Here is a 10,002-nt window from a genome sequence, read left to right on the forward strand (position 1 = left end):
GGGTGGCTGCTGGAAAAGATGAAATTTTTTTGAACCTTTTCTTGTTTCTAGGTTTTGTTTTGCTGAGGAGCAAAACAAAAGTGTTTAAGAGGGCTTTTGTTTTGGGCTGGCTCAGAATTAATTTGGGTCAAGTTAATTGTCAAATGGGCTGAACATTAAAATTGGCTGAATGTACACCTTTCCTCCCTCATCCTTGGGCTTCCTCATCATATAAATATCATAATTTTCATACACACTATATAACCAAATATAAATATTATACTCTAAAGAAATCATATAAAATATTAATGAAGTGATAGTAAAGTCAATTATAATAGTATTTATTAGCATAATGACTATTATAGTAGTAATAATACCAAAAAATAATATAATAGTAGTAGTAAAATAGTAATAATCATAATAGGTAAAAATACATTATTAATGACTAGGAACAACAACAACAACAACAACAACAGCCCAGTGAAATCCCACATCTTGGGGTCTGGGGAGGGTATAATGTACGCAGACCTTACTCCTACCAAGGTAGGATGGCTGTTTCCGAGAGACCCTCGGCTCAATAGAAGCATAAAAAGGGGGTCAGATAAGGTTAAAAGATTTAAAACGATATTGCAATGAAATAATGCAAGCGACACAGTAAAACAGGATAATCAAGGAATTCAAAGCGATATGGAAATGCAAATCACGAAAGCGGCACAGATAAAATAGAGTAATCAAAGTACAGAAAGTAGCAAATAATAACATAAATCAAAACACAAGAAATTATAATGCGCTAATGCGCCTACTAATAAGGAAAGATAACGAGACTTATATACTAGTCTTCTACCCTAATGTGGGTCCTCCACACCTTCCTATCTAAGGTCATGTCCTCGGTAAGCTGTAACTGCGTCATGTCCTGTCTAATCACCTCTCCCCAATATTTCTTTGGCCTACCCCTACCTCTTCTGAAACCATCCATGGCTAACCTCTCACACCTCCGCACTGGGGCATCTATGTCTCTCCTCTTCACATGCCCAAACCATCTCAGTCGCATTTCCCGCATCTTGTCTTCCACCGAGGCCACTCCCACCTTATCTCGAATAGCCTCATTTCTAATCCTGTCGCTCCTAGTGTGCCCACACATCCATCTCAACATTCTCATCTCGGCAACTTTCATCTTTTGAACGTGAGAGATCTTAACTGGCCAACATTCCGCCCCATACAACATAGCCGGTCTAACCACCACTCTGTAGAACTTGCCCTTCAGTTGTGGTGGCACCTTCTTGTCACATAACACTCCTGAAGCTAGCCTCCATTTCATCCACCCTACCCCAATACGATGTGTGACATCATCGTCAATCTCCCCGCTGCCTTGCATGATAGACCCAAGGTACTTGAAACTACATTTCTTTTGGATGGCCTGAGCACCAAGCCTAACTTCCACGCCAACCTCCTGGGGTGTCTCACTGAACTTACACTCTAAATACTCTGTCTTGGTCCTACTCAGCTTAAATCCTTTAGACTCCAAGGTATGTCTCCAATCCTCCAGCTTAGCGTTAACTCCGCTACGAGTCTCATCGATCAGGACTATGTCGTCCGTGAAAAGCATACACCATGGCACCTCACCTTGAATTTGTCGCGTCAATCTATCCATCACCAAGGCAAATAAAAACGGACTAAGCGCTGATCCTTGATGCAACCCCATCACAACTTGAAAGTGCTCTGAGTCCCCTCCTACTGTCCTTACTCTAGTTTTGGCTTCCTCATACATGTCCTTGATCACCCTAATGTATGCTACAGGTACACCTTTAGCCTCCAAACATCTCCATAGGATTTCTCTTGGAACTTTATCGTAAGCCTTTTCTAGGTCGATGAATACCATATGCAAGTCCCTCTTCCTCTCCCTATACTGCTCCACCAGTCTCCTCACAAGATGAATGGCTTCTGTAGTTGAGCGTCCCGACATAAATCCGAACTGGTTCTCTGAAATAGACACGCCTCTCCTCACTCTCATCTCCACCACTCTTTCCCACACTTTCATAGTATGGCTTAGTAGCTTGATACCTCTATAGTTTTCGCAACTCTGGACATCCCCCTTGTTTTTGTATAGAGGGATCATTACGCTCGACCTCCATTCTTCGGGCATCATTGCCGTCTTAAAGATGACATTAAACAACCTAGTCAGCCACTCTAAACCTGCCGAGCTCGCGCTCTTCCAAAATTCCCCAGGGATCTCGTCAGGTCCGGTCGTTCTTCCCCTGCGCATCCTACGGACAGCACCCTTAACCTCCTCAACCTTAATACTCCTGCAATACCCAAAATCGTGACGCCTCCCTGTATGCTCCAAATCTCCCAACACGATGTCTCTCTCCCCTTCTTCATTCAAGAGTTTGTGAAAATATGACTGCCATCTCTGTTTAATGAGAGTCTCCTCTACCAATACTTTTCCATGCTCATCTTTAATGCACTTCACTTGATCCACATCGCGCGCCCTTCTCTCCCGCACCTTGGCTAGCCTGAACAATTTCCTATCCCCGCCTTTCTCTTCTAGTTCAGCATAGAGGCGTTCAAAAGCTGCCGTTTTTGCCGTCGAAACCGCCGACTTCGCCTCCTTCCTCGCTATCTTATAAAGTTCCTTATTCGTCCACATCTCCACCTCATCCTTGCTTTCTATCAGCTTCGCATACGCCATCTTCTTTGCTTCCACCTTCCCTTGCACTTCTCCATTCCACCACCAGTCCCCTCGATGCCGACCACGACTACCTGTCGAGACTCCCAACACTTCCCTTGCTACAACCCTAATACAAGCTTAAAGAAATTAATTGGAGGAAAAGCGGGACAAAATTGGGTGTCAACAATGACATGGCGGGTCATCACACTCTCCCCCACCTGAATTTGCGACGACCGCGGCGCAATGTTGTTGTATAAACTCTCGAATCTTGTCCTTAAACTGCCACAAGTCTTCGTACCGCTCCCATGTGGCCTCCTCCGGTGATTTCCCCTTCCAATAGATGAGGAACATGGCAGTGCCTTTTTTTCCTTGTTTCCGCCTGACCTGGTAGTCAATGATAGCTTCAATCTCCCTATCGTGTGAGGCGGTGATAGTAATCGATGCATGACTTGACCCTTTCCCGGTTCATGCTCCAACTCAATCTTGTGATCCAGCTCACGCCTAAGAGGCAAGCGCTTAGGTAGCTCTTTAGAAATACCATCTTTGTTTTCTTCGAGAAAATTATTTATCCAAGGCGGTGGTGTCTCTTAGGTACTGTTATCTTCCTCCAAACTTGTAATGGTTTCCATGAACGTTGGCTCCTTTTTCTTGATCCCCTTGACAAGCTGCATAGCTGAAAGTTGTGCATAGCCCTGTCCATGCGACATAGTCACTGTAGGCACCATGCAAACGCCTTCTCGCTCTATGACCAAGAGACGTTGGAGGTAGGGATCGATCATCGCGTGGCAATGTCTAAAGAATTATTGCCCCAAAACAATGTCAAAGATATCCATAGTAGTGGCGGTAAAGTTTGTCGTACCTTTCCAATCGCCCAATTTGACACCAACTCCATGGCTACACTACAAGCATTTTCTGGGTTAACATTCACGGTCTTGATGAGGGCGTTAACTGGAGTGAGCTTCAACTCTAGTCTTTTTGCTGCGGCCTCGATCATAAAATTATGAGTCCCCCCAGTGTCTATCAATGCACGAGAAGGCTTGTTATTGATGGTGAGATCCACGTATTGGTTTTTATTATCGTTGGTTTGACTATCTTGCTTCGTGACAGCGCCACATAGTCTAATCATCCCCAACTGTGCGATTCCCGTACTCTGTGCTTGCGTCTGCTCGTGACTTTCATGCACTATAGCGCTAAGGCTCTTCAAGTCAGGGCAATTTTCGAAGCTGTGTGGCCCTCTGCATAAGTAGCATCCCTTCTTCTCATTCTGCACCTTCTTTTCGGCATAGCCCTAACGACCACTTGACTTCTTACCCTCGAAATTTTTTGCATTTTGAGTTGCGAATCCTTGCTCTTGCCACGGTCTCCCCCACCTTTGGAATCGTTACCCCTTGACTCATTGCCTTGGCCTTTGTCGTGCTTGTCCTACCTGAAGTCCATCAAAGACTCGGCCTCCACTATGGCTTGGTCCATGTCTGTGACTTGACGGCGTTGCAACTCCTGCTTAGCCCAATTTGTAAGCCGTCTATAAAGTGAAATGATAAGTCATCATTCGTGAGGTTAGGAATTTGAAGCGTAAGGGTGGTGCACTCCTTGACATAGTCTCGTATGCTCCCCGTTTGCTTTAACTCCCTAAGTTTGCACCTTGCCTCGTACAAGACATTACTTGGTAAGAACTGTCGCTTAAAGTCGTTCTTGCACTGATCCCACGTGCTAATTGTGCATAGACCTCTCTCAGCATCAGCGACCTTTCTTCTCCACCATAGCATGACAGTCTCTGGTAGGTACAACACAGCGGTGTTGATCTTGGCCTCATCGTCCCTCACTTTTCCATGTCTGAAATAGTTCTCCAAGTGCCAAAAAAAGGTTTCCACCTCTTGTGCATCACGAACCCCTTTGAACACTGGTGGCTTGGGAGCCTCGATCTTAGCCGCCCTCGTTACAACAACATTATTGGCTGCCTCGGTCACACCAACATTGACCTACTCTTCGAGTGCCACTATTTTTTCCTTCATGGCATCGATAGTACTCAACGCGTCTATGAGTCTGCTCTCTAAGGCAGTGATGGTTTGTTTTACCTCAATCTTAGCGTGCATACGCCCCTCCAAGTCATTTCGGATGCTTTCAATCTTTTCAAAAGTATGCCCCTCAAGAACGCTAAGAGTGCCCTCCATCTTGCCCAAATGTTGGCCAAATATGTCGATGGCATCCATCCCCACATTAACCTTCATAGACCACTCTTTACCGAGCGAGACGTCCTCGGACAGGACCTCTACGTCATCCTCGCTCGCCTCAGTGGTAGATGGTTCTTGGGATGTAAGCCCTTCATTTGGCACAACCTCTGGCAGCACCTTTTGGCTCTTGTTGGCGGCATTCCTCTTTTTGTTATGGCCCTTCTTGCCAACGGCATCCTGGATGACGTTGTCACGACCCAACCCCGTAGGCCGCGACTCTTGTCCGAGCAGGACACCTTACGTACCCAGTAACCCCAAACCAACATATAAATTAGATACATAAATATATAAACTCAAACGGAGTCACAAGCTATCGTACATAAGCAGATGTAGCGCACAGAAGCCGATAAGGCCATCACAGAATACGTATTTCCCAGAACATATACACAACCCACATATGTGTCTACAGACCTCTACGAACAGTAATAACAGAAACATAAGACGGGACAGGGCCCCGTCGTACCCCTGAATAGCGTACATATATACAATAGCAGAATACTATACCAAAATATAGGCTCCGGATAAAAGAGCGCTCCAAAATAGCAGAACAAAGTCCTAAGCGGGCGGATCAGCAAACCTGTCGTCTGTACCTGCGCGGCATGAAAACGCAGCCCCCGAAGAAAGGGGGTCAGTACGGAATATGTACTGATAGAGCTGTCAATATGGGCTTGGCCCGCGAGGCCGACCCAACCCAACCCTTCATTTAAGTAGGGTTGGGCTAGGATTTCTTTGGCCCATATAGAAGTGAGGCTCAAAAGCCTAGCCTCTCTTGGCCCGCCGGCCTCAAGGGTTGGGCTGAGGCCAGCCCTTGAGGCCAGAAAAGAATAATAAATTAATTAATTTAAAAAATATATAAGTAAATTAAACAAAAAGATAAAAGTAATGATTAAAAAAGAATGTACTTACTTCTAAGTAGTAAATTAGAAAATAAAGTAATACTTTTTAGTCTTAGAATTTATATTATGTTTAATTTCTTTTGAACGTGATCTGAATTAGTGATAAAAAATAATAATTTATATTTGTTCTCTTAAATTTTTTTCTTCTATGATATGATTTTGCTTAAGAATGGTGTGGTAGAAGATTCTATTTCATATTGCATAAGTTTCATGTTCAAATTGTACCAAAAATCACTTAGAAAATGTTATTCCGGAAGACGAAAAAACTTAAAGGGCTGGCCCGTCCTAACCCACGGCCCGCTTAGGGCTGGGTTGGGCTGCCATTTTGTAGGCCCTTCAATTAAAAGGGCCAGCCCGTCCTAGCTCATTTAATTCTTTGGCCCTTTAGGGTTGGGTTGGGTTGGGCTGGGCCAGCCCATATTGACACCTCTATGTACTGAGTTGTAAAGCATGAAGTACAGTAGACGAAATCATAACCGGAACAGAAAATACAGAGAATGAGTGCAAAGTCCAGGATATCAAAATGTATACTTACAAAACGTAAATAATGCATGCAGAAACATATGCCAAATCCGGCCCCAATACGGGACCCGGTGAACAGAACGTGGCGCCACCCCGTCACTGGCGCCACAACACATCATACTTCAGAGTAGGGAATAGCTCCGTAACATATCATAACATATCAGATGGCCACATCATATCATATCATATCATATTATATCAGAACATAGGTGTACATGGCACATCATACTCCGGACCCATGTACATGTCATACCTGCCCCCTCACATCGAGGCACGGCGAACAATGCAGTGGAATACGCTTGATAACAAATCCTGGCCCGGGCTCAGTGAAGGAAGCATTGAGGCATCCACGAGTGGAGTAGTGAGAAACTTATGCATCATAAAATATTTACAAAGACTCGACAGAATAATCCGAATGACAGGTCATTTAAGAAAGAAATCAGACGATAGTCATAGCACGTACCTTTCGGATGTCGCGGGGGATTATATCGAATTAAAGCTTTTGGGATTGTTTGAACATATCAAAATATAACATTTACAGAATCTCGATAGCATAACTCAGATGGCAAATCATATAAAAGAGATTGAACGGTAATCATAGTGTATGCCTTTCGGATGTCATGAGGGTTTATATCAAAATAAGCTTTCTGAAATCGTTTTCATGTTTCAAAATGCATTATGGAACTCAACAAAATAATTCAAACAAACGTCATATGGTAGTTAGAAGGGTAACCAAGAGTTTCCTTTGAATTCTACTTCAGAACAAGTCAAACGGAACAAATCAGAAAAATCCGGGAGTAGTGGGCCCACCTCGGGTCAAACGAGGTGGCGGACACAAGGTATGTGTAATAAACTTTATGGAGTCTCTTATGAGGGTTTTAAGGTAATCAGATTTTATTTACACAAGTTCTAGGTATTTAAACAACTTTCCTAACCATTTGCAACATAATTAGTTCAATTCCACTGAATGGAAAAGGGGCAAATTTAGACGCGGATTCCGAAGAGTAGAGTAGTCCCCGAGGTCCAACTTCAAACCTAATACATCTAGGACATGCCAATAGAAGGAAAGGGTGAGCTTTACATACCTTATTCGCTTCTTACGCCTCTCCAAATTCAAATCCCGTTTCGTCCAAAATCTACATTTGGTCACATTTACCAAATATTAATCATAAGGTTTAAAAGTTCAATCTTAATCAATACTTGTCTACAGAAATTTGGGCAGCATCTCCCCTATACATACAACATCCCCGAGATTCAACTCGGCTCAAATAGCAACAACCATACCAAACAACAATACCAATAGTCATCAATGATCGACTAAAACGCATTGTAACATAAATAGTCTTCTTTTCCAAATAATGTAACAACTTCCAAACCAACTTTACACTTTCAAGTCAATATTAATATTTCCATATTCATACACTAATTTAAGATCATACAAACATAGGCCAAGAATATTCCAAGCCATATATCCAATATTCAATAATTCCATCAATTCCATATTTCACCCAAAAGTCTTACATATACAACAAAACCATCAAAACACATTTTCTACTTGCAAATTCATGATCAACAACATCAATCCATACTTTCACAACTGCATTTTCCATAATATCATAAAATCACACTAAAATGACATAACCTTCTACAATCCATTTTATTGCCAACTTAAACCATTTAGCCCTCATTTACATCATAAGGATCACAACAACACAACTAACACATTAAACAAAATTAATCAATTTCCATTCCAATTCCATACATCACACGGCCAACACCTATATTTCCAACTTCAACCAAATTCATTCAACTTTCATTTCCAATATAAATTCCACCATAACCACAACTAGAATACAACACAAAAATTCAACTCATCATATCTATACATTAACACACACACACGGCCACCTTCATATAAACACACCCACTTTGCAAACTTCCATATTTTCATAAATTCTACTCATTTCTACATACTACAACATAAACCAAACTTCATAACATAAGAAAAATTAATTGATTCTTACCTTTTTCCACAATCTTCTTCACTTGACCAAGTTGTCAACTTGAAGAAACAAATGCCCTTTCTTCCAAAACAACTACACCAAGTTGTAAAGGACCCTTGAATTAGTGGAAATACCACAAGAAAATAATTTTTGGAGAAAGATTTCAAAGAGCTAAATTTTTCTTTGGCCAAAGCCGTATAGGCTCTTCTTGCTCTTGTTATTCTTGTTTTTCTCCTTGTCTAATTCTCTTGAAGCTTCTAATGAAGTATGACTCATATATGGTCCTTTATTTTAATTTAGCACATGGAAATTTATAAAATTCCATGGGCTTGGGCCATGTTGGCCGGCCACCCCATCTCTTTTGGGCCTTAATTCCTTTTTATTTATTTTTTTGGGCCAACCCGGTTGGTCCCGAGTTGGGCCTAGCCCACTGACCTTTCGACCTTAAAATGTCCATATTTCCTTGTACCGACGTCACCTGGGAACCCACGACCTAGGGTTGGAAAGCTAATTCAATTATCTACAACTTCTATTTCTTGGTATTTTTCCAAATTCCAAACGTATAATACCGTTTTTGCCCCTCGAAGTCAGGTCACCCGAAAACGTTTTCTTAAAAATATTCGTTTGGAGGGCTTCCACTTTGATTTGGCCCAAGGGCCCTTCACGAGTTGTGTTTAACTTTACATATGCGATTTATATAACTTGTCACATGTTCCAAAAAAAAATCTTGACGTGTGGGCCCCACCTCAGCTTACAAATAATCCGACGTTCAAAAATACGGGATATAACAGACGTTGTCTTGGGTTTTAGTAGTGTTGATTTCTCCGTCATTTGCGATTCCTCCAGTCGTAACCTTCGCTCTGATACCACGTTGTCACGTCCTTAGTCTTTAACTAAGCACACGTGCAACACTTGACAACTTGCTCACTATCTTGCAATGCCAAGTCAGACTAGATTACTACACTTAGAATCGCTAAGAGAATGGTAGATAAACAAGACAAGAGAAACTTGCTAAGGAATCTTTGTATTAGAGAGAACTTGAATAGTTTTGCTTGATGGTTTTTACAAATGGATGCCCCTCTATTTATACTACTCACCTAGGGACTAGTATGCAAATAATAATTAATGTATAAGTCCCTACATATTTAAAAAGAAGTCTCTTCTCTAGAATTATCCACTTGGCTAGAATATTCTAAGGTCTACCTAAGAAATCTTCTAGCAAGTCCATAAATATCTAGAGCATCTTCATAAGAATCTCCATAGCTCTAGAATCATCCAACACATGCAAGACTTTTTTTCCATGTAAGCATCTACATGGCACAAATAGCTCCAAATGGCACCTAGGTGGCATGATGATGTGGCGGGTCATCACAAAAAGCTATATAAATTGTACATTTAACACATCAATGAATACTTGTACCGAAAGCTATATAAATTGTACACTTTACCCAACTACTTCTTTATCCCACGTGGACATATGTCATAGTACTGAATATTTTTTCTTTTCTCATGTATACACATATGCACTTCAATTTTAATTCTCCGACATATTTATTTTCTCCGTGCACTTTTACTTGTTCACTTTTGACTTTTCACGCTCTTTAAGAATTAATAAATGAAGTACACCCTCCGTTCCATATTACTTGGCCACATTACTAAAAATATATGTCCAATTATTTGTTCATTTACAAAATCAAGATAAA

This window comes from Lycium barbarum, chromosome 4, assembly GCF_019175385.1.
Source record: "Lycium barbarum isolate Lr01 chromosome 4, ASM1917538v2, whole genome shotgun sequence".
Taxonomy (NCBI): Eukaryota; Viridiplantae; Streptophyta; class Magnoliopsida; order Solanales; family Solanaceae; genus Lycium; species Lycium barbarum.